This window comes from Melopsittacus undulatus, chromosome 5 (assembly GCF_012275295.1).
Source record: "Melopsittacus undulatus isolate bMelUnd1 chromosome 5, bMelUnd1.mat.Z, whole genome shotgun sequence".
Taxonomy (NCBI): Eukaryota; Metazoa; Chordata; class Aves; order Psittaciformes; family Psittaculidae; genus Melopsittacus; species Melopsittacus undulatus.
The window spans coordinates 81,508,648-81,533,824 of NC_047531.1; the positions used below are offsets into that span (position 1 = coordinate 81,508,648).

The 25,177-nt window shown below is 41.2% G+C and overlaps 1 protein-coding gene across 3 annotated transcripts in view; it reads right to left on the bottom strand.

The window, feature by feature from the left end:
- STK38L (serine/threonine kinase 38 like) overlaps positions 1-24,524 on the bottom strand; it is a 52,881-nt gene extending 28,357 nt beyond the window's left edge. Inside the window, exon 1 of one of the 3 annotated variants that reach the window (XM_031048139.2) lies at positions 24,435-24,524. The gene's annotated coding sequence lies outside the window, so the exon portion shown is untranslated. Of the gene's footprint in view, positions 1-10,526; positions 10,548-24,205; positions 24,296-24,434 lie in introns of those variants that run through there. The other 2 variants (XM_031048140.2, XM_031048138.2) reach the window with 2 other exon arrangements.
- Positions 24,525-25,177: the final 653 nt, after the last annotated feature.

The window sequence follows — 25,177 nt, forward strand, 5'->3', positions numbered from 1 at the left end:
AATAAAGCTGATCTATACTATCAACTTAATCTGGACTTAAGTCACACAGTGGAAATATTCTTATTTTTCAAAGTATGTATATAGCATAATTATACAGCAGCCCCAACAAATTTACTCTGGACTCATTACTTAGTGCATATTTAAGTTATGCAGCAAACACCAATACAATTCTCTTGGAGAGAAAAGCATTGTTTTTTACCGCATGACAGGATGACATTATCATGCTGCTGAGTCTCTGACTTGGATTTAAAATGTAAAGCTATAAACATCACCAGGACAGGGAACACCAATCCTTCCTCCCAAAACAGCTACATCACAGAAAGGCTGATAATAATTTAGGCACCCAAGCACATCCCTAGAGCCCAGCAATCAGGAAAGCAGCAAAAACAGTAAAACTGCAAAGTTTATATTCAATTTGCATTCCAAGGGATTGGCTCTTGAATGAAAGCCTCTGGGTAAGGCAGATACTGAAACATATTCTGCCTTTCAAAGTTTCCGTTTTCTCGGCATGACACATTTTGGCATTCAACTTACTCCCGAAATGAAGTATACAAATGGTATTTTTCAAGCATTAGAAGGTAAAAAGAAAGGAGAGGGTTTCAGTGCCAGACCTGTTCCAAAGTAAACAAATACAGCTCAATAAAGCAAGTACCTTCAGAAACGCCAGTTATCACCACTGTGCGCTGTGCTGGAGCTCTTCTGGGTGAGAAGCTAGAGTGGACTTAGTAACACTGCTTGGCTCCTTACAGACAAGGCAGCAAAACAACTCACTAAACAGGCACTAAAAACCACCGCTGGCAAGGACTGTATCTGAAAAATGAAGTCCTGTCTAGGAAAACAGCATGGACACAGCAAAGCTTCAAATAAGAGCGCCAGTCCTGCTCTCTCCAAATTGTTCAGATTCTCATACAGAGACAGGAGATCTATATATACGAGGGAAAAAAATCAACCTACTGAACACAAATAACAGCATGATTCACACCAAAAGGCAGTGGGCAGGGACAGATAAATGAAAAAAGCAACCAAAGGCTCAGCCGGATGAGGTGGTGTGACATACCAGCAAGAGTAAGGGGAGGAGCAGCAGCTGGAGCAGCAGCCGCACAGGCACCCCGAGCAACTTCTGAAACATGCGACTGTACGTGGTATGAGCTGACATACAAACAGAAAGCAAAGATAAAAATGTTGTACAACAGCTGATAGTTCCAGTGATGAAACAGAAGGAGAAAGTGGTCATAATGTGGAATCAGCTGGAGGGAATATTACTTTCTGCTAGCACAAGTTTGGCAATTGTGCTGTGCATATTTTCACTGTCCAATTGTTTATACCAAACCTTCTCCTGGAGAGGTTCCCTGCCTTCTTTGTCTATAACCCACTTTAAATACACTTCCAAAGCTTTTGAGAAAGCTCCAGAGACAAACAAAACACTACAGGATCCTGAAGCCTCCGAACAGCAGGCAAACAACAAAACCCCACTACTCCAAGCTACTCAATTATGTGCCAGCATTTTTCAACCCTTGGAGCTTGATCTTAATACTTGTGTTATTACTAAACACAGCTTTTCATGTTCAGAATAGAACATTGCCACAGTTCATGTATGTCAATAAAAAAACCTTTCAGCTCAATAGGTTTTTACCTAATAGTCCTATCCTGGCATCTGGATGATGCTAGCTGTGCTACTGCTGTTACTGAAGTTCCTAGTTATCAGATCAGCATGTTTGCCAAGCACTGCTCTGAGGTATGTTTCAAAAAGAAAAATAAATATTATGATCCTACATAATTCATGTTTTCAGTAGTATCACCATTCACAAGCCCATATTTTGTTACCTGAAAGAAGCAACATTTTATGCCAAATAAAACAAATCAGATGATTACTTCATATGCAGGTTTTTCTTCTTTTCAATGTTAATTGCTAAGACAAGATCTTTCTGAGATCCTCCACTTTTTACAGCAGTCTGAGAAGAGAAAATGAAGTAACGAGACTGCAACAAAATGGCACTGACACTTCAGCTTTCATTTACCTCATTTATATACTTCATTTCCTTTAGTTTGTTACTCATTCCCCAATGCGCGTTATGTTCTAGTAAGTTTTGCTACTTTAAAGTTACAGCATGAATTATATTTGTTCTATTTAAAGCAGCACTAAACCTGAGTAAAATTAGCCCTGTTGGAACAGGCTTTGCTATTTAAAAGCAAAAGATGTTCAAATGTTTTAGCCATTTTAAGTCATTCTTGCTTTCACCACAGAGCATCTGGGTGAGTTGCCCCTTACAGTCACAGCTAAAAGCAGAGAGCACTCCATGACTCGCCCAGCCCCAGCTCGTAATCCAAAAGTGGTGGATGTTCCCAGCGTCTGATCCCCATGACCGTGAGAAAACCCTGACAAAACATTCAGGACTCGGGATCAAGATGCTACATGGGGGTCCTGCTGCCTCAGTGGCTGCTGCACTTCTAGCACTAATGACACCAGGGAAACCTGGGGAACAGTGAGGCCCAGAGAACAATTTGGGGTGTCAGTGGCTGGCTCCAAGATGCCACCTAAACTCCACAAGAGCTTTTCACCCAATGCACCCAAGTATAAGGTGCTTTCAAAATGAAGGAAGTTACTTTCCACCTTGGGGTAGACTCCTAAGTCTATAAATACCTCAAAGTGTCAAGGAGGGGCAGTGGGCAAAAATCCCCTCTGAAACCACCCATGTCCCTTCCCCCAGCAAAAGCCACAGTTGCATGCACACTGTAACTTGGCACTAGCCAGTGCTGTTTCTGAAAGAACCTGTCCCACTTTCCATCCAACCATCTGTTTCTCTCCTGCTGCCGCTTGATGCTTTGTGCCAGCACAAGAAGCTGTGTAACCCAGATTGAGGAACTGCACCAAGCTGAAACGATTTCTTCTAAAACAGTTTTGGTGAAGCTGCCTTTACTTGCATTGACTGAAAAGGGCCACACTTCCCCAGGCAGAGCCTGTTCATTCCTTCCCATGGAGTTTGTCCACAAGCGAGAAGCAGGTGACAGGGCCTCACCTTCTAATTTGGCGCACAGAAATGAACCTCACAAATCATTCTGACACACCCACAGTAATGATAAGGAAATATTTCCTAATATGGAATAAACCCTGAATATTGGATTTGTGCTGCACTCCAGGATTTCCTGCTATTCAACGAAGCTGAGCAGCAGAAGCCTCCCATGAACAGTGGCCCTGATTCAGTTCTCTGCTACTTTCAATGAGCAGAGTGCACAGTGCCAAACACAAATTCATTTCCCTGACAAGAAAAGATAAAAGACGTATGTATGTACAAAAATATATATGTATATGGGTGTATATATATAAACTATATATACCTAACACCTAGCTAAAATATATGCACTGTTTTCTTTAATAGAGTTAATCTTTTGTCCACATCAAGTTACAAAAAAACTTTTGGACCAAGCATCATAACCTTTGCTTTCACTAACAATGGGAAACTGGTCACCTGAAGTTTAGAAACACAAATCCACTAAAAAAGGTCACTTCCATCTCAGCTCCACTTGCCTCAGCCTTTGGCAATACAATTACATTCTTTATGCTCTACTATCAATAGCTCTGTCCCAAAGTTAACGGTACATTTTGAGACATCCTGTACTTAGAACACTCACTCAGCATTGAATTACTTGCAATGACATACCAAAATCTTCATGAGCTCAGTCCTTTCAAATAACTTATGTTATTTTCCTTATGGAGGGTTTTTAAAGACAATTTAACCATTTGGGTTTTAACAATACCCACTCAAATTGCTTTTACTGTGCATGCATGTGCAGCTGCAAGATAGGACCCCCCCCTCCCTCCCCCCCCTTAAGCCTCATTTGAGGAGAGAAAACAGAGGGTGTACTTTGGCTCCACCAGCAAGGACAGAGAGCTAAAGCTAGGAACAGAAAGTGAATATAGGTGCTAGTGTATCCACATGTTGCTGTTTCCATAGTGCTCCAGATGGGAGGTCAGCTCAGGACAACATCCTGCATGACTAAGTGAAACACAAAACACAGTAAGGGAACTAGACTTGCAGTGCCATGTGGCCATCCCTCTCTTCCAAGGTGTCCCATGTTATCTGAATAGATGCATTTTAATTTCTTGGAAACAAAAGAAATCAGTAGCTTGCTGGAAAGCTAACAATGGTGGTTCATAGCTTGCTTTAGCTCACTTGTATCTTTGCTTTCTCCTGGCTCTCCCCAAGCTTCACAGTGCTGCAAATCTTAGTCCTCTTAGCTGTGTCTAAAAACAGGAAGCTCTTCTATCTACTGAAGTAATTGCATTCCTGTGCACTTAAGCATTTTCTCAGCTTTTAGCAGGTACTTGCATCGAGGCATATTCAAGAAAGCCTTGTTCCAAGACCTGCTAAAATAACTGGCAAAGAAAAAAAATGCCCATGCTAACTATTTTGCTGCAGTGTTTTGGATCATGAAATAATTATGAACAGAGCAAGATCAATGACCAAAAAATCTTCTTCCTCTCCAGCTACTGGTTTTCTGGATAAAATTATACTGAGGTCTAATGAAAGATATGGCCCACTCCAAAACAAGTACAGACATCCAAAAGTAAAATTTGGCCACAGTGCATTTTTCTACATTTGGCTCTTCCATGGCCAAGAGACACAACTTAGGACAAAGTAAAGAATACAAGAAAGAGCTTCTACCCTGGAACTGCATAAAGTTTCCCTGAAATCATAACACATTTTCAGCTTTGATCAAAGAAGCTCTGCTCTTTAATTTTAGGCATGCTGTAAAGCCTTTCTATTTTCTAAGGAGCCTAGGGAAGCAGGAGCAGAGGGAGGATTCAGTTTTGGGAGCCAGGAAGCACTTTTGCATTGGAGAATGCTGGAGAAGAGAACATTAAGGATTTTTATTTTTACTGATAAATGTTCAAATCCCTGACTCTTACTAGGCTCTTTTTAGGTCACATCAATCAAATTAAGTATAGTAATTACACATGATAAGTCTGTGCCAACAAAGAAGCTGACCGCTAAGTGAGATGCAGAACATCAATGACTGGCTATAGCCTATGCAACGCCTCTAGTCAGGGTTAATGAGCACAACAGATCCCTCTGGCCTTAAAAATCCACAAATGCAGGTAGTACGTCTTGTTAGTATATGCAGTACTGGAGAACAGATACTTGTCCATTCAAATCCCACTACGACAGTTCATTTCTTTGTGATTTTTGGAGAAGATAACAGCTGTTGGCACATAAAGCAGACTACCTTGATGAGGCCCAGGATACACAAAAATATGTGTGCAGTCACTTGACACAAGAGAGGATACATGGTGCCACCTTCCTACTGCCTGAAGCTGGGAAGTAGATTTGGAATGGTGGGGATGGAGCTGTGCCCACAGTTTTACCATCAAACCATCAGGAGCTCTGGCCATCAGTATCAAAGGTGGAGAAAGAAATAATATTTCATGAAGAAACACTAATGGCAACATCTGAACTCTAGAGTGATAACAAGGACAACTGAAAAGAGAAAGCATTATATTCTGCCTTATTAGCAGACTGTTTTAGGGGAGAACAGTCAACAGAACTGGTTTTGCATTTCAGCATTTATACCTGTTTGAGAATATATATATCACTACCAGCCTATAGATCACTTTCAGAACAAAAATACACTACAGGTGGGTAACTGGGACTTACCCTTCTGAGATTCAGGTATGGAGAAAACCAGCTCTTACAGTGGCAGACCTACAGAGCTTTGCCTTCAGGAAATCTTTCTGCAGCCTACTGCTTAGTGTCCCAACTGCTGATTTCCTCTAAGGCTGAAGAGTAACCAGAGGAGTGTTTTGTTATGGCTATGCTACAACACTACATGATCACATATCCACCCTTCTAGGAAGATAAGACAAAGGCAAAAAAAAAAGAAAAAGGAAATAAAAGATTTGCACCGAAGTGAACGACAATGAAGTCTGTGATGAGCATTAGTTCCCTGTTGAAGGTCATTCTCCCATCTTGGCCTGAGAAAAATCACTCAGAATGGGTGGTGTTTTCCTTTAAATTAATCTCAGAGATTTGATTCTATTATCTGTTTTCCTACTTAAAGCATAAGAGAGGCAAAAGCAGGGTGTGGGAAAAAGCTCCAGCTATACCCAGCTGCAAGGGGAAGTGAGAGGGAAAAGCAACAGAGGATATCTGCTTAAGTTTCTCTAAGATACTAAGGCTGTATGTAGCTGCTATGTGCCAGTTAAACATGCAAGAATGAGTGAATTTCCAGATTTTTTAAAAATAAAAATCTTAAAAGAACTCAGTTTCATATGCTTTCAAGATTAAATCAGTTATGGGAAGAATGAGAGAAGATGATGACAACTTCTCTAGGAGCAAACCTTTCCCATCAAGAAAGCCTTCAGAATAGAACAGCCTTGCAGCATGTCCTGAGGGCTAAGTATGCTCTCGACTGAGAAAAGGAGCAAGACTCATCAGTAAGAAGGACTCTTCATTGAACACAGGTCATCTACAAAGGTATGGGCTTTACAGGAAGGAAGGAAGAAGGAAAAGCAACACTTGTGTTCCCTCAGAACAGTTCTCACCATTCCTTTCCAAGGTGTTAGTCTCTTATTGCCTTGTAAAGTGACAAAGTGCCATTGTGCTTCCATTTCTTTATCTGTCAAATAGAGACTAGACAAGTGGAGTTACTTGCAGGAAATTTGAACAGAAATAGCAGTTTAGTGCAAGCAGCATGTAAGGATGGAGACTGGTGGAGTGGCAAATAAAGAAGTCTTTCAGGCAGTGATCTGAATTGCTTGACAAGTTGGATGCAACCAGCTATTTCCCATAAATAGTAATAAGAGTAAATAAATAAGAGAAAAAACCAAATAAGCCATAGAAAGAATGAGATCATTTCCACTTTTGGAATAATATTTAACATTAACATTTCCTTATGGGGATGGGCCCCATGCACAGAAGGGACAGACGTTGCTGCCAAGTTCAAGGAGTGGCAGTGAAGATCTATAAATTGCCTTTTAGAGAGAGACATCCCTCTCTCCCACTTTGCTGATCCCTCCAGTCCTGGGCATGCACTCTTCCAGTTTCCCCAATAATGCAGCCACAGCCAAGTTAGACAAACTCAGCAGCCTGACAAAACTAAGTTACCAACCACCCCACGCTCCAGTAAGGAGACTATTCTTCCATAAAATCAGAAGGTTGGGTTTGTCCAACCCTCCAACTACACAACTGCTAAATTCAGTGAAAGAGAAGTAATGAAATATGGATAGGCACAGAGGACAAGGGGCAAAACAGCACTGCCCCTTTTGCAGGCACCCAGATTTGGACTTCACCCAAGTAGGGTTCAGATACACTTGCAGCAATGGGAAAACTGGACTGTTGTATCAGACTGGATACAACATAAGCCCTAGAATCTAATGATAACAACTGTTAAATGTCAGCTCTCAATGAGTCACATAATTCTTGTACCACTTTTTGCTGGCTGCAGTTGGAAATGGCCTGATGTTGAGAACAGCTTTGCAAAGCTTTCAAAAGACAGGCTACTTTCTCACATCCCCTTTACTTTAGGCTGCAACAATACAGAACACAATTCATTTGATTTTGATGAAAAAGGTTAGGGTGAGGCTAATTACGATGAACAGCTGAACATCTATCCCCTAGATAGTGCATCATGTGCTGCACTCTTCATGAATAACCCAAGCTATATTTACAAAGACCAGGAAGGGTTTGTACTATGTTCTGCTTCTGCTCGCTTCAGAAGCCATACCAAATGCTTCTTCTGGAGCACTGCTTTGTTCCTGTATGTTGAATAAAGCCCAGTACAGACAAGTAAGCTCAAACAACAATGCTGACATGGAGTAGAAGTCCACACTATGCAGTTAATACAGACATAATTTGTACTTGAATAGTTCTATGCTCATCCAACGAATGCCAAGAGCAAAGACTTAGAGCAAAGCCTGGTACCTGACCTACAGTAACCAACCAGGAATATCCACCTTAAGGTCCACTCTAATTTCTCAGTCATTCCTTCATGCATCTCCTCTCATTCTACTCAACGACTCTGCCAGAAGAGTTACCAGCAAAGGTATCCCTCACACAACATCTAATGTTGACTTGAGTTTATTTCTGCAAAATAAACCCACATTAAACTCCTAGCATTTGCAAGTGATTCAAATGTTGAAATAATGAATATTTTGAGTTTTCTTTTCCTAATTGCAGATGGTCTATGTACAGAGGAAGGATGCTTTTGTGGCTACAACACAGGAAACTCCATAAAGAAACAGATGAGCTGGATTCTATTTTATTTCCCATATGCAAAAACAAACCCTACAGAAAAATATGAAATAAAGAAAAAATGTACTTAGGTTGTACCTCAGATACCCTACGTGAAAACAAATATATTATTTCTGTTCCTAGTGGGTCACGAGCTTAATGAGTTCATATGAACAAAGAACATGGGCTCTTAAGAAGAAAGATACTAAAGGAGTATTAAAAATTATTTATTAAGCCATTCCAAAAACTCATTATTTAACCCAGCCCCGAAACATACAAAACATGTGGCCCCTTCCTTGCTATTCCACTTCTCTGAGCTGCCCATTCAATCAGGCTGGACAACAAACGAACCACTACAGCTGACTGCAGAAGAAGCATTAATCTGTACATAGTGGATTTGGAAGGGACTTTTACAGGAAAAAGCAATAGAAAGGACAATTAAATATTAACACACTGCAAGTGGCCAAGTTTGGTGATACCATTTCCAGGTTGATCTACACTCAGCCTCGGAGAAATGTTGCTATTGTAAATCCAGCTGAATGTATTCATTTGTATGACTCCCCAGGCAATGTTTACATATTCTGTTGCTCATATGCAAATAACATTAATCAGCTGTCTTTTAAAGTACTGATAAATAGACAATGTTTGGAATGTTTTATCAGTTTCCTTGTAAAGCCACACATAATATCAGGAAAGTAGTTTGTCAAATTGGTGTAACACAGGGTGAAAGAGAATACTTCTCGATTTCACTATTCACAAGGAAACGGCTGCTCTGCTATAATCTCATTTCTGAAAATACAGGGAGCACTTAAAAAAAAGAAAGGAATCTAATAATGTAGTATTAGTACAGCATAAAAAATATTTACATCTGTGATTCCTCAGACGATTAATTATTGTGTCAGTTGAGTCTTAAAATACATTTCAACTTGCACTCATTTGCAAAAAGAAAACCAAGTAAAATCTCTTATTTTAGAAGTACCCCACGGCAGTCAGAAAAGGTCTATGCAAAAATTAGTACTTTTCGCTCCACAGATGATGCCCCAATTGATATTGAGCCCTACCTCCCTAGCCTAGATGCATAATAAAAATTTCATTACTCTCCCCAGACATAAGATGGTAGCACAGGGATGGAAGCAAGATCTGGAGGCTAGTCTGTTTTGGGGTTTTTTTCATCCCCTTGAGTAAAATCTCGCAAAATAAATCAGTAATAAAATAAATCATGGGAATTTCAGCAAATCCTGAAAGCAAAGGGAAGCTGCTCTGCTGGTAGCCTCTGTGAGGGAAGGTGTGCCCTCCCCCTTCCCAGCATGCCCAAAACTGCAGAGGGCTCTTGGGGTTGTTACCAACCCTCAAACTGCCTTCCTCTCCTTTTGGTTATTGGTCATGTTAATAATGTCAGAAAGCCTCTTCATCTTCCCATAAGATGGAGCTGCAAGCCTTATTCTGCTTTCCCAGAGCCTCCAAGCAAATTATAGTTTGCTCATTTAAAATATCTTCCACCCAGATTGTGAGGTAGTTTGCAAGACTGAAACATTAAACACATCATCTTGGTAAAGCAAGTCCACAATTGTATCACTGTTGACTACAAAGGGAAGTAAACCCAACCTCAATCCTGAGAAGACCCTGAGGGCTTATGAGCAAGGGAAGAACTTGACCAGACAGCCCGGCTTTGTAGCAAGTATCTACAGCAGCCTGGGGAATGGACCCCTTCCAATGCCACTCCATTAGTAGTAGAAATATATTCAAGATAACATATAGGCTTACATAATGCTCTCCATGTATAGATTTGAAAACACAAGGACAATTTCAGTCTGATTTTAGAAACGGGGAAAGTGAGGCATAACAAAATGAATCAAAGCCACCAAATTAAAAGAATATATATATGTGTGTATATATATATATATATATATATATATATAAACTGTGCAGCATCACACCAGCATCTGAAGCACAAAGAGTAGTTTGCAGAAGGTGCCAGAAACCTGAAGGAAGAGTTGAGACACGAAATCACTGCATTAGTCCTGACTCTTACATCGAGTTTAGTATTACAGTCAGATCAGGTCAGCACTGAAGGAAAGGCAAGCTTTTCTCTGGCAAGCCTTCACAGAGATACGCGTTCAAAAAATAAAATGTGTGCACTTAAGGAACATAAAATGTTTTATGGAATCTTATTTTTAACACCAAACGGCACAACGAACTATGGAAAAAAATAGAATTACAGCAGGAAACAGAAAAAAGTTCAGCTGACTTAAGCCCAGGGTTTCCAGAGGTGCAACTGCAGAGGAGCTGTCTACTTACACTGCCTTTTACACGGGCTGCTATTGAGGAAGCACATTCTTCATGCTCTTCTGGAGAAAATCAAACTGATTGAACTATGCTGTGAGCAAAACAAAAGGAGTCTGTGAATTCACAGAAGTTTTTGCATACACCTGCAGAGATATTTTACTACAGTGAAGCCAGTGGATTTTATTACTGTTGAAATTTCAACTGCCATATGAAACTACTCAGAAGTCACACAGCAGTTATCAGACCATATAGATGCATGGAAGGCTCCACAACTAGCAATCCACCAGGGCCTTGCTTTTACCCATCTTCTTCTGAAAAACATAGAATCATAGAATAGTTAGGATAGGAAAGGACCTCAAGATCATCTAGTTCCAACCCCCCATGTCCACCTCTGTTCTGCAGGTGGTAGTGATGGAGTCTTAAAACAGTAATCCTTGCATTAGGTATAAGAAAACATCTCCTCCTAGTGACTTTTCATATCCACTAAATACAGAGCACAGTTAAGATGATTACCTGGCTCAGATGTGCAATTTTTAAGCACCCAAAGGTAGATAGGTGAATCTTGCCTGACAGCTGATACAATGTCAACTCTCATGGTGATGAGGGTACTTGGCTGTGGAGACAGTGTTCTCACAAGAGAATGGATATTTGGTACATGAGCTCTGAATAACTCCGAAAGATACAGCAAGGCTGTGAGAGGCCCGAGGAAGCTTAAGCAAGCAAGATAAGAAGAAGCTGGAATTCACTGAGTTATGAGAACTGTGGACTGTTGGCAAGTGTTCGAGGTCAAGTTCTCACACCTGTGCTTAACCAATTATATGTTAGTCACTAAGGGTCTTCTAGACAAGTATCCAATCATGATATGCCAAATTGCTGTAGGTGTGCGTACACAATAGTATATAAGGAGTTAATGCTTTGCAATAAATGGCTTTTTGTCTGATCATATTGATCTCTGACTGAGTCCATTCTGCAGCACCTGGTATCTTTGGATTTAGCAGTTTGCTTCTCCTGACCATTCCAAAAGCCTGTAACTGTTGGCCACATCTATAATTGGTTTCTCGAATCACTTTTAGAAACCCAGACTCATCCAATAATAGACCTACAGCAAATGGATTTGCTTGACAGTTAAAATGTGTTTCAAGGGGTAAATGAAACAAAAAAAAAAATGGGTGGCATCTCTTTCCCACCCCCATAGAGCACTGGACTCTTCAGCAGAGGAAAACCAGGCAACTGACTACCATGGGGATAGATGCAGCTCCCACCAAACCCAAGACACACCTCACAGACAGAAAATATACTCTTCACATGAAGAAAAGAGATGAGGATCTGAAGCTCCTTATAAAGTGTTTGCTAAAAATACCTCTTTGTAGATGTCCTTTGCCAAGTAACTGCCAAACCTTCAAAGGCTGAATTATAATGTTGAAATATTTGTAATACGAGTCTGTTGTGTCTCTTGTGAAGGATGGCTGGCAGTCAGAGATGGAATCTTTCAGCTCAAAGGCCTGGTCCAGGCAGTAACTGGAAACAGCTCTGTGGTGGCTTACGTGAAATGAGTCAGTGGATCTCAGTCCAGCTCTCAATAAACCAGGAACAACAGCACGAAAGCATCTGTAAGAGTCACTTCCTTTGTTTGATACCACTGTAAAGGCCAAGGACTGAATAAGGTGGGGAAAATGAATTATCCTTCCTCAAAATAGCGTGTTCCTTCAGAACACAAATGGCTTTTACCTAGCATCCTTACTGAACGTATCTCAGCGTGTTTTTACAAAATATGAACTAATTTAGATATTTCTAAGTAATATATATAATCCCACATTTTCTCAGTAGAAAGAACCAACACCTGCTGACTTCCAACATGCCAGAGCCATGCAAAAGGAGAGCAGCCAACATGAATATTCCTATCCCATATACTAACTGCATTCCTGCTTCCAGAGCCAACAAAAGTTTAAGAGCTCCCAAGTATTTTTCTTTAAGAAAATTTAACATACAAACATAGGCTTACCTTGAACAAACTGCTCAATTTCAAGGACTCACATCATTAGGAATATTTGCCTTTTCTCTTGCCAGAACAGGGGCATGAAGTAAGAAATCCCAGAATATACAAACTTAGAAAACTAAGTAACTAAGTATTGTTACTAAAGTAACAATATTTTAAACTTGCTTCAAGCATACAGAGTAAGTTTAAGAGGACACAGATAATATGGGATCAAAATCTTTGACCATGAACATCAAACTTGATTTCTCATAAATCCCCACATGCCCAGAAAGCATCATACAGATCCTAGTTTATTAAGTCTGCTAGAAAGCAAAGCCATAGAAGTCACAAATAAAATTTAGAGCAATAGTTTTTTAAGCATGTGTTGAGTATATTAATTAATTTAACCTTTGTTGCACTCAGATGCCACAATGTATCCGAATAGAACACACTTAATATTACCTGGATTAATGCTCCTCAGAAAACTGAGATGCCAAGTTGAGAGAACAGCATGTGTTTCATTCAAAGAAGATGAAGGCCTTCAGAATTTTAGTGCTTTGGAAACACCTGCTAAACTCTGATTGAATGGTGCTTGTGACGTATGCAGGGTCAAATATGGTCAGTATCTCAAAAAGCACCAGATCTTTCAATGTTGAAAAAGCACTTATAGAAAGATCTTGGTACATTCATATATTCCCTCTTTGCCTGTCACTTCAAAAATGTGCTAGGTATACACAACAGAGGCTGGATTATCCTCTGTCAGTCCCCTCTCCATCAATGTTGATGAGAATTATACCCACAATTCCGTATGTGCAGTAGATTGAGCTTTGTATCAATGAAATAGGCTTCTTGCTTAGAAGCAGCATTGACTGAGGAACCAAACAAAGCCAAGAATTACAAAGAAATTCTCAAGTGTTTCATTCATATGTTAGTCCTTGGTAAATATTAATTTAGATCCCCTTAACTTGGAAAGCCATTAGAACATATTCAAGTGCAGCTTCTCCGTAAAAAGTAGGATTAGCCAAATTTTGTTTCCATTAAAAATCCTACACTCTTGGTCAAGCACAAACTCCATTCCTGATCTACGCAAGGAAGAGAAAACTGAAGGAAAAAGCATAAGCAGGTGCAGCATTTGTTATATGACAAGCAAAAAAGCCCCTATTTCCCTCCCTATTTGTACATATATGATGGGAGCCTACTTCTGTAAGTGATTTTATCTTGTAAAACTGGTGCCTTGTTGACAAGATGATCACCACCCTCGAACATAAGGAAGCTGCACCCAAAGCACCAATTCAGATGTTCCAGACAGAAGTCTAGCCTTCCATCCAAGACAAATATGGAGCTTAATCTGCACTGCTTTTACTGTGGTTTATTAGCCTGCAATATTTGGAGAGGACTTGCTTTATGATTTAAGATGAGTTGAGCGGGCCTTACTTAACCAATATCTTTGTGGTAAAATTCAGACTTGCCTTGGCAGGCAAAGAGAAGGAGGGAAAGCACTTAAGATTCCACAATGACAGAAGAAAATCTCATCATGCAACTGCATTCTTCTGCTGCACCCAGGCAGATGCAGATCACCATCACTCTCTAATGTCCTAAGTAAGGGTTCAGAAGCTTTTATCCTCAGTCTGTGTGGCAATAGTCTTCAAAGATGACATGACTACTTCAGAGCACTTATGCAAAGGAGCCAAGAAAATACATTTACACTGCATTTCTTAGGCTGAGAAAATGACAGATAGAAAGAAGATACTGTCAAGACTAGCTTTCAGAGTGAGCTTCTACATGGAAAAAATACAAAGAACACCAAAGGGTTTCAGTTGTGTGTGTGTGGTTTTTTGGTTTTGCTTTGCTTAAAGAGAAATAATATAACTAAAACTGTCCTCATAATTCTTCTCTTGCGGGCTTTGCTCCCTAAACAAGACTGTCTCATCCCACGCCTGGGGGTCAAAATCTGAAACAGAGGATGGACTGTAAACAAAACCAAAATAGGCTTTCCAAATATTACTGCTCCTTTAATAAAAAGAGCAGATAAAAAGATAGCTAAAATCTTTTATCTTTACTAGAGTATAACAATTTATCCCCAATTACCCCATACTTACTTCGATTTTCATTTTTTATTTTCCACTATTCTTTCAACCCTTTCAAATGCAGTGATCTAAAATACACATGAAAAAACAGATGTGTATCTATTAACATTTTTTTCTGAATGTTGCTTTCTACTGTAAAGATTATTTTATAAAGCAGAATGTTATTTTGCTTATTTAAACAGATAATGGGTAAGCGTATTTCCTCATTGTACATTGTACACCATTGCCAGTTTTGCATCTTCCTGAAGAGCAAATGTGAAGGCAGCAGCATTTTTGGCAGGCTCCAAGGAACATCTCTTCTAGTTTCCAGCAAAGGCCTTCAGAAAAGCTGTTCTGTGAGCAGCTAGGCTGCAGCAGAAGCTGAGTACCAATTGAAATCAGTGGTGGAGGTCAGGGTATTTTCACACACATGAAATTTTCTCATGTCTGGTTTGGGTGATATTCACCTATTTTTCCTGAACACTGAAAAGGATTTTTTGTTCTTTTTTCATTTGACAGTACACAATTGGCTTATATGTCCCTGCCCATGGCAGGAGGGTTGGAACTAGATGATCTTGAGGTCCTTTCCAATCCTAACTATTCTATGATTCTATGATTCTATGTCTGTGAGCAAGAGTAGACAGTTAACATAAAACAGGTGCCCTCTGGAATTAAATAGGGCTTAAAGGTATTCAAGTGCAAGCCTGAGACTTTGGAGTTACGAATCAACATAGCTGTCCAGAGACAATGCTTTCAGTATGAACTTAAAGCAAGTGACATCATGATAGCAGGCAACATGGCAGGTTGTACCTGAATGCCTCCTGAAAAACCAAGTGGAAAGTTCCTCTAGGTTGCCCTACAGTAATATCAGCACCACTGATATTGATTGAAAGAGATGGATCAGAGCTGCAGCACATGAAGTCAACTTGAATATCCACATATTGGTTAACCCACTAAACATCCATGGTCAGATTCACAGCACTGTCGGGGGATTGGTCGTATCAGTGCAGCATTCATTTTGCACTTCTCTTGGTGACAAAGCCTAGAGCAGAAAGTCTTGGAAGGCAAGAGGACACATGACCATTCCTGTCACAAGAAACTTTGATATAAGCTCGCTTGCATTTAAATTACTTCCCAGGTGTAACCAACCATCTGGAAATGCCAAGATTTACTTACTCAAACTGATCAGCTGGTAAACATACTATAATCCTCACCCAAACAGCCCCATCCTTCCATATATAGTACCATGCCTGCACAGCTGAAATGCAGGTTTCCATCCTACACAGTTGTTCTCCTGTAACACCATCTTAGCTACATAGCCTCAAGTCTTTGGAGACAATTTTGCATTACCTTCTGCACCTGGTGCTCCCAGTGACTTCAGTGTGTTCCTTCCTGTTGAAGGAATGGATGAATGTTGCCTGTAAACACTGCTAACTACTGACAACTAGAGCTGGTCAAGAAGTGGCACATGATGTGATGTAAGAAAGCAGACAAAAGAAATTTCCAGTTTCTTTGAAGGTTTGCCAGCAAAGCTTGAAAATCTAAAGCATCCCACTTCATTCTTCTTCCCTTTATCAATGGCTCACGATAAGAAAGGGAAAGAAAAGAAAGGAAAGGGAAAGATTTTACAGGGCAGGGAAAGGATCCCTTTGTCTACTCCACTGATCTTCCAAACCAAAGTAACTGAGGTGGTATTCCTAACACCACAGCCCATCATAACTTAGTGATTTCCAACCTGTGGTCCACAGACAGTGTCAGCAACATGTGGCTGGTCAATGGGACCGGAGTGTTTTTTTAATCAAAGGTGCACGATGGTCTGCAAGTGCATTGTGGCCTGACAGTAGTCTGTGGTTCACTGGATTTGAGAGCCACAGCCTCAACTTCTGCCACTGTCTGACCACTCCATGGCTTGTACAACTCAACCTCAGAAACAGCTGTTATACTCAGATTCAGCTGAAGAATATTAGGAAGAGCTTTATTTTACTTCATTTCCATATGTATTTCTTTAGCAGATACTAAAGGTCAATTATGTTTTATACTACGCATGCATGTTTTTATTTCCCTCCTATAAAGATCCCCCAGATGTAATGTCTGTATTCTGCTCTTTGGGCTTTTCAGATACTTCAGAACAGTCCCTGTTTTACAGATTTTTATTCTTATTATTGCCATTTTGCCTGACTTTAAGTTCTCTCAATTTCCAGCTGGAACAATCCAAAGCATAAGCAATTAAAGGAGATTATTCTAGGTGTTAACATCACTGAAAAATTACAAGAAAATACCCAAACCAAAACAATAGAGAAAAGTTTCTACTTGTTAGTTATGCAACAGAGCAGTGAGGTCACCACATCCAGAGCACAACTGGGCTAAGATGCTCACATAATACATATTTTATATGAACTTTCCCTCTCTGTTAAATGAAACTCCCTGACAAGATAAACAGGACAGAGCAGGGAAAGAATCTCCATACAGTAAGAACCCACCTACTATACTTCCATACAAAATCATCCCCCATTTACTTTGCTCACAAGAGATTTGAGAGCTGAATTCATGGAGAACAACTGTTTCAATGAATCTTGCTTCTCTTCCCTTAATCATTACTTCGTAAGATGCTGCCTGTGCCTGTTAACATTGGGGAAGGACTAAGCACTAAAACTTTACCAGAAATTGTATTTACAATATAAACAGGGTTGTTTTGTTTTGGGGTGTCTCCCCAAACTTGAATGTGACTATTTCTTCTCCTACAACATTTGCAGAACCCAAGACTCATTGCTTATTTCATAAAGTAAGTTCTTTTAAAAAGTAAGCAGGCAGCTTTAGTAAGAGAAATTTTCTTCAGGCACAACACAACTTTTGATTTACAGACGTGAAATATGGCAAGTTAGTCATGAGGAATATTGACTCACCTCTCAACCAGAGTTTTCTACCACTTTTTGGAGCTAAGCAAGCATAAATCAACAAAACCTAGTGACAAAGATGTACATTGATGACACCAGAACCGAAGCTTGACAGTCAGAATTCACTGTGATGCACTCAACTGCTTTCTGAGACATGCCATTACTAGATCTGAACTATAAGATGACCTTACTTGGTAAGTCTCACCAAGTATATTTCTTACACAAATATCTGTTATTCAAAAGCCATTACTCCACTAAGTAGGAATGTGTTTAAACAGTTGGCTGTTACATATTCTTAACAGCCATGTCTTTCATTGTCTTTCATTGCTGTATGATTGCCTAGTGTACCAGAGAGAAGCTCACATGCAGAACACAGAATTAATTCCCTCATAGTTCCAGATTTTAGAGCTTGTTAAACTATACTTTTAATTATTGTTAAAAAGACTTAATCCTCCATATTCAGATTCTACTGTTTGTAAAAACAGGCACTCCCATCAAATCCTTACCTTGTGACTGAATTTGTTCTCCTTTCTTACTCTGCCAAACACTAAGTACCATGACACAAAAGAATCCAGTTATCTTAAACTTCAGAAAACGGCAACTGCCTTTAAACAATGCAGTACAATGCTTTTGTCCATGGAGCTACTAATATAAGCTTTCCTCTTCATACAGGACTCAGCATGCTAAAAATTAGTGACATTTTAAGTGGAACAATTCTTTAATCATCAGGCTGATACTTGGCTGGCGTTCTGGTTGCCTCCCTTATAAGGCACCAGTGAGAAGGAAGGGCTGAGAACACATTATGCAACTATTCATTGCAAAAAAAGAATTAAAACAAATTTTGAGACATGTCTGTGATAAACACTTGCAATACACACAGGAAGACAAAAGGAGTCTGATGCCATTGGACTAAGGTCTGCTATTCACAGAATCATAGAATGGCTTGGATTGGAAGGGACCTTAAAGACCATCCAGCTCCAACCCGCTGCCACAGGCACAGACACCTTCCACTAGACCAGATTACTAAAAGCCCCGTTCAACCTGGCTTTGAACACTGTCAGGGATGGGGCAGCCACAGCTTCTCTGGGCAGCCTGTGTCAGTGTCTCACCACCCCCATAGTGAAGAATTTCTTTCTAACGTCTAATCTAAATATACCCTCTTTCAGTTCAAAGCCATTCCCCCTTGTCTTATCACTACATGCCCTTGTTAGAAGTCTCTCTCTAGCATTCTTGTAGGGCCTCTTTAGGTACTGGAAGACTGTTATAAAGTCTCCCAGAGCCTTCTCTTCTCCTGGCTGAACAAGCCCAACTTTCTCAGCCTGTCTCCATAGGAGAGGTGTTGGAGTTCTTTGATCATCTACCTGGCTGATTTGGAAAAGGAGAATTTTTCTTGAAATGAAAGTCTTTCCTCAGTTTTCATGGGAAGAAGTAGAACACTTAAGCTTGTGAGCTGCTCCTGCCTTCTCCACATTTTGGTTCAGACCTAGTTAATCAGCTAAAGAGGTAGTTCTGCACTAGGAAATAAGGGAGATACCAGGCCACAATGTGTCCTGTCACCCTCCCCTCTGTGCTCAGTTGTGACACATGGAAAACCAAGATGGCTAACCATAAGTTCAGCTTCAGACAGCGGTAAGGGAATTCTGTGGCTAGATAATCTGCATCTTGGCTGGCCTGTACAAAACAGCTCTCCTGAGACAATGAAATATTGCTTGGAATTTAACTAACAGTTCAGCTATAAGTAATTTCTTGTTTTACTAGTGCACTCATAACAACACTGAGGTTTCTATGAAGTGAGGTTATAGCTGTTTTGGTGTTACAAGGCAGCTAAGCCAGGCTCTCTCAATATTGGATTCAGCTCTACTCATTCTGTGAAAAACAAAGTAGAAAACAGTGATCTGTGGTAAAGGCCCACTTTGTCAAGCCATCCCCCACAGGTGACTGATTGGTAGTAGTGCCAGCAAACTCAAGGTCTGAACACATGGCAGAACCAAACATTGTCCCTGGAAAACCCTTTTCTCACAAAGCAGACTCAAGAGTCTCCCAACTGGCAGCAGTCTAGCAGGAAGAGGACATAGCTGTCCTCTGGGAAGATTATCAGTGATGCCGACAGAAGTTCATGATAGAGCATAAGTGTGCTAGACAAGTTGCCTTACTCACTGTTGCATCAGGGACAGGGAGATGGAGCATAACCTGGTACAATCGCAGAGTCTCCTAAGCAAACGCAACTCCCCACTTGTAGCAAGCCACTTCCTTTTGCTGTCTGCATCCCTCTTAGCAGTACAGTTAGTCATGTGCCTTTCTGAAGTTATGACTCCCATTCTTTCCCCTCCTAATTAAAACTCCTTTGTACGGAAGCTGACTGTATTTGCAACTCCTATGGCTTGGCACAATCTAGTATATCTTCATTTTAGTAGCATCCAACTTAAGCACGACTATCTTTCTCATAAACATTATTCTACTACAGTGGCTCATAAGCAGGACCAGAAAGACATACTTGGTTTAGGGCAAGGTACCCACTTGACTGAAGATTTCTAATTGTTTGTCTGGGAAGTGGTTTGCTTGGCTTTGTTTTACTACAAGGAGATTTTAATTGCTAAAATTTCTTGGCACGTTTTATAGATGCAAAGCAGTGCCTCACTTAATGTGACATTACACACAGTACTACCCTCAGAGAATTGTAAACTGCTATCTTTATTACACATAGTAGAAGGAGGCCTTGCAACCTTCCCTCTATTCAAAGATAACAAAAAGGTTTTTTGTTTCCACTTCTGTGGAAGGAAATGTAACAAATTCCAGTATGCCAAGATCTTTGCTAAAACTGCAGCTCCTCTACAGCATGCCAGTGATCACAGGTTCAAACTTTGGAACATGCCTTGGTTGATATGGTTTAGTGTGAGGTGTCTCTGTCCACGGCAGGGGGGTTGGAACTAGATGATCTTAAGGTCCTTTCCAACCCTAACTATTCTATGATTCTATAGCTAATCTAAATTGCAATACAATAAACACTCTTCCTCTAAACACAGTTCCTCTCCTCAGATTCAAGCCATTCCCTTTGTTCCTCCCTCCCATTCATTCTGCCACCTACAATAAACTCAACCTCTTCGTGCAACCTGTTCACACCAACTATTACTTAACATTGTCTGTTCCTTACTAATAAAAGGTGAATAGTTGTCTCTCCTTTTTACTACTTCAGAAGATTCTTACTCTTGTGAAGTCCCATAAACCCAGTCTATGATTTTCATCAACCATTGTTCCTCTTTATTAGTAAAAATACAGAATTTTATTTATATATATTTACACAGAATTTTACTTAAAATATTTAAATAGAATTTAAAAATATATATTTCCTATGACAATCAAAATCTCACATAAACAGTCTTCTAAAGTTTATTACATTAGAATTCTAGGTATCTCCTTTCTTCGTATTCTATTCAGTTGCAAGTCTCAAACTCATATGTCAGCCGACAAATTGCAAGTTTGTAGGTATAAATATTAAAGACATACATCAAACTAAGCTCCGAATCTACAGTTCAAACCATAATGCAAACCCAGATAACCCTATATTTGAAGCAAGATTAATATTCTTTCCTGATCCACTCTTTTGCTTTGCTTTTTTAAGTTCTATCAAGTAGTGAGACATTAATGCAAGGCTCACAAAATTAACAGATTTCACACATAAAAGACAGTATTAACTATGAGAACTGCCTACTATAATGCTTCCCATGTTGATAAAATTATTTATGACAAGGAAGATAAGTTTTTTCTGATAAATTCATTCCCTCCGCTTAATCCCAGTGTTGTCCTATTCTGTTGTTTCCTCATGCAGATGCAGGAGCTGTAGGACTGCCAAAAGTTATTTAGTAGTTTTACACTACAGAGCAGCAGGACCCTTCATACCAATGAAATGATCTACTCTTCATCATCTGGCATCAACTAATTTCTGATTCTTCAAGGAAAGATCCCCCCACCTTAAATACAGTTTACCAGATATATCCAACACCATGTTCTAAATAATTCCTCCCTGAGTTCATACCCCATAACATTAGACTGGGTTACCCTTGGTGTTACTCCTTTTTTGCAAAATCAAAGATGTTGTTTAGTCACAGTAATGCACAGTAATGCAGTTACTACTGATGGCAGGTCTGCTCTAAGTGCAGCTATATGCTGAAATGAGCTACCAACAAGAGAAGATTAAATGATTTTGTGGACAATAGCATGTTTGATTTATATCAACTGTCATAACCCTAAGACACATAAAGCCTCTTTCAGGGGGACTAAAAGCAAACCATTTACCATATACAGCTTAGTAAGTAGTCTTTGTGTTGATGAATGCTGTATTCAGAGAAGTAATTCTTTTCATTGTAATTTACACGTCTTTCCTGCATCTCCTAGAATAAAAATATAAAAGTTTAGCAATTGATTTTACATTTTAACTAACCCTTGGCTTAAACTTGGTGGGAAGAACATTTTCATCAGAATAAACATGGATCGAGCAAAACTTGAATTTATAGAGAGAAGATAAGCTTTAAAACCAAAACAAACCCACTGCTTAGGCAGACAAGAGTGGACAAAACCAGTGCTCCTCAAACTGTGACTAAGCTCCTTGTAGTCGCTAAAGGATTCAAGAAGGATCCCAAAGTAGAGCAGGTAACTTATTAAAAACCTCTACCCACCACTCAGGCTTCAGGGGCATAAAGACAGATGAGCTCAAAGGACGCTATACAGAAGCCCTGAGAGACAACAGTTAGGCAAACCTCACCATGTGCAAGAGAAGCTATGCATACACTGAGCTCCATTCAGCATGCCATCCCATATAATTCCAGGCAGTACACCAGGGACTCCACCAAGCACAGTACCAGATTCTCAGAGGTCAGCACCACAAGGTTTGCACAAGCAAGTTCACAGTGGATATCTGACAGAAATCCAAAGCTTCCGTTCTCCTGGGAACATAACCTCATTGCACCCTAAGAGAATAAAGGCCTTGTCCAACCCCACTGGAAGTTAATGATAGGGTGTGCGTTTGTTGTTTGCCTCTTTTTAAGAAAGACTAACTTTCTGGGAAAAAAAAAAAAGGCAAAATGAAATAAAGCATGATACCTGTTCACCATAAATATTTACTTCTGACTTCTGTTTTAGCTAGTGGTCTGGGAGTTTATTTTCTCCTGAAATGTTTGAGAAATAATTTTATAAGTTTTTAAAGCTATGTTAAACAATAATATTTAAACTGAACATATACTACACTATGTACAATGTGAAAAATACGGAGTCCCAGTTTCACAGAGCTATGTGAATTTTACTTTTATAATTCAAGATACCTTTTAACAAAGGCAGGAAAACATGCCTACATATAGCATAGGAGATGAAACTGCATCAATTCTATCAGATACAGTAGCAGATTTCTCATATGCGCAAGTGTGGCCACTGCTTATCACCTCTCAGAATAGTAACGTATGGACTAGTATTGCAGTTAAAGGCTCAGAGTAAAAGTAAGGTTGATACTGTTTCACCCCCAAGATTTTCAGCAGGTTTTAGGATTTCTGTTTATGTCCAGGCACCTTTCATGGAACACGCCCAACCATTTAGTGCGATTTATTAGAGTGATATACACTCACAGACAAGATCCCTTTACTTTAAGGGACTTCAGAAAAACTCTAATCAAAAGGCTGAATTGGCATACGTGACAAATCCCAGCATCTGTAGCCTCCAAAATACATTTCATGCCTCTTCAGCAAAGAGTAAGTAAAAGCAAAACAACATTAATATATCTCACCAAATATCCTACAGAAAACTTTTTTTAAAGTCAAACTTCAACACTTTTTTATTCAGAGCCTACATCAAGGCTCATTTATTCCTATTCCGTATTTCACAGCAGGAAATCAGGTAAGCAGTATCAGTGGTGGCATGCCCGTGTCTGCTATTCTAACCCAAGACATTTCAAACTAATTAAACCCAACAAAACAAAACTACAAACAATAAACAAAAACCAAACAGGAGACATAGTTCTTCCACTTAACTTTTATCTTAGTCACTGCGAACTGCCTAAAGATACAGAGCAAAAACTGGGCTGTCAAATTACGGGCCCAATCCCAGCCTCCTTTGGCTCAGGACAAAAGCAGGTTTGGGATTTGTGCATCCGAGAGCGGCAACTTGTGAGTTCCTGAGGGTTTTTGGCTGGGTATTTTTTTGTTGTTGTTGGGTTGAGGTTTTTTGTTCTGTGTTTGTTTGTTAAATACACTTTTCAAGCGCATTACACAGATATTTTTGTCCCTTTATTTATTTATTCACGGAGCGGGCAGGACACCCGAAAGCCACGCTACCTACCGCGGGTACACCCCACCTCGCCTCAGAATGGCCAGCCGCGCCTCAACCTGACCCTCGCAGCACACAGCACGGCGCTCACACCCGCCTGGCTTCACCTACCGCTTCACCTACCACCTCACCGAGCTCGCCTCGACCCCGGCACCACCCCGGCGGCACCAGCGGCCCCAGCAGCCTGCGGGCTCAACCGGCGCCCCCCCACCTCCCCGGGGGTATGGAGCGGCGGCCGTAGATGGGTAACCCCAGCGCCTCGCTGGCTGGCGGCACCCACCCCGGGGAGACGGACGGTGAAAGTCAGGCAAGTTGTGCCGCTGGCAGGAGGCAGCAGCCCCTGCTCGCCCGCCAGGGGCAGGAATCACCTGAGGGGCAGCGCGCCGGAGGCAGGCGGCAAACTGCCTCGGTGGCTCCCCAGGCGAGACCCACCCCCGATCCTCCCACCTCCTTCCCGGGCTGAGCGGCAGCCGGGGCTGAGGCTGTCCTCCCTCAGGCTCTACGGCGATGGCTGTTCCTGCTGCCTCACGGTGGGGGGGGAGGAAAGAGAAGAGGGAAGGCAGAGGGAGACTTCCAGTCTCCAGTGACAGGGTCCCCATTCCCCCCGCACCACTCCAGGGAAGGTCTCTCCCCCGCCGCCGGGTCAGAGGGCTGCGCCGGCTCCCACAGCACTCACCTCTCCTCGCTCGCTGCCTGCTGCCGGCGCCTCAGCGAGCACAGCCCCCTCCTCCGCGCTAATGGCAGGAGGAGGAGCAGGAGAGCGGCGGGAGGGCCCGGGCAGAGCGGTGTTTACTCGGGGCTCTCGCGAGAGTCCGCCGCTGCCAAGCTGCGCTGCGATTGAGTGCTGCTGCCGCCGCCCGCCCCATGGCGGGGCCGGTACCTCAGGACCGCCGCAGCAGGGGAGTGATCTTGTCGGCCTGTTCTGCCCCTTCAAAGCCGTCTCAGGAGCGGTGGCCGGGGGCGAGCGGCCTCGCTTCAGGCTCCTACTGAAGTGCAGCTACGAGTCCTGGCTCCACACGGGCCGAAGGGAGTGCCCGGCTCTTCAGCCTAAGCATCCGGCTTAAGCCCTCTCTCTCGGCAGGCTGTGGTGATAGAGGTTCACTGAAGGGCTTGTAGCTGTGGAGAGCTCTCCCGTTCAGGAGGGCACTATAAAACTTTCTTTGAGCACACGTAGGTGGCCGGGTGCTCAACCAGAAGACTGCATTTTCAGGCCTTTCACTTTTGTACCCTTCTGTCCCACCACTGAAGAAGTATAAGTGTGGGGATGTTTGCACAGGTTGCCCTGTGAAACCCTCTTGTGGTGTTAGTACCACCTGATCATATAATGAAACAGCCAGCATACAGTATCTGTATATATATACAATACTGTTATCCCAAGGATGCAGCAATACAGGTTTCTTACACAGCCAGCTACGTGGA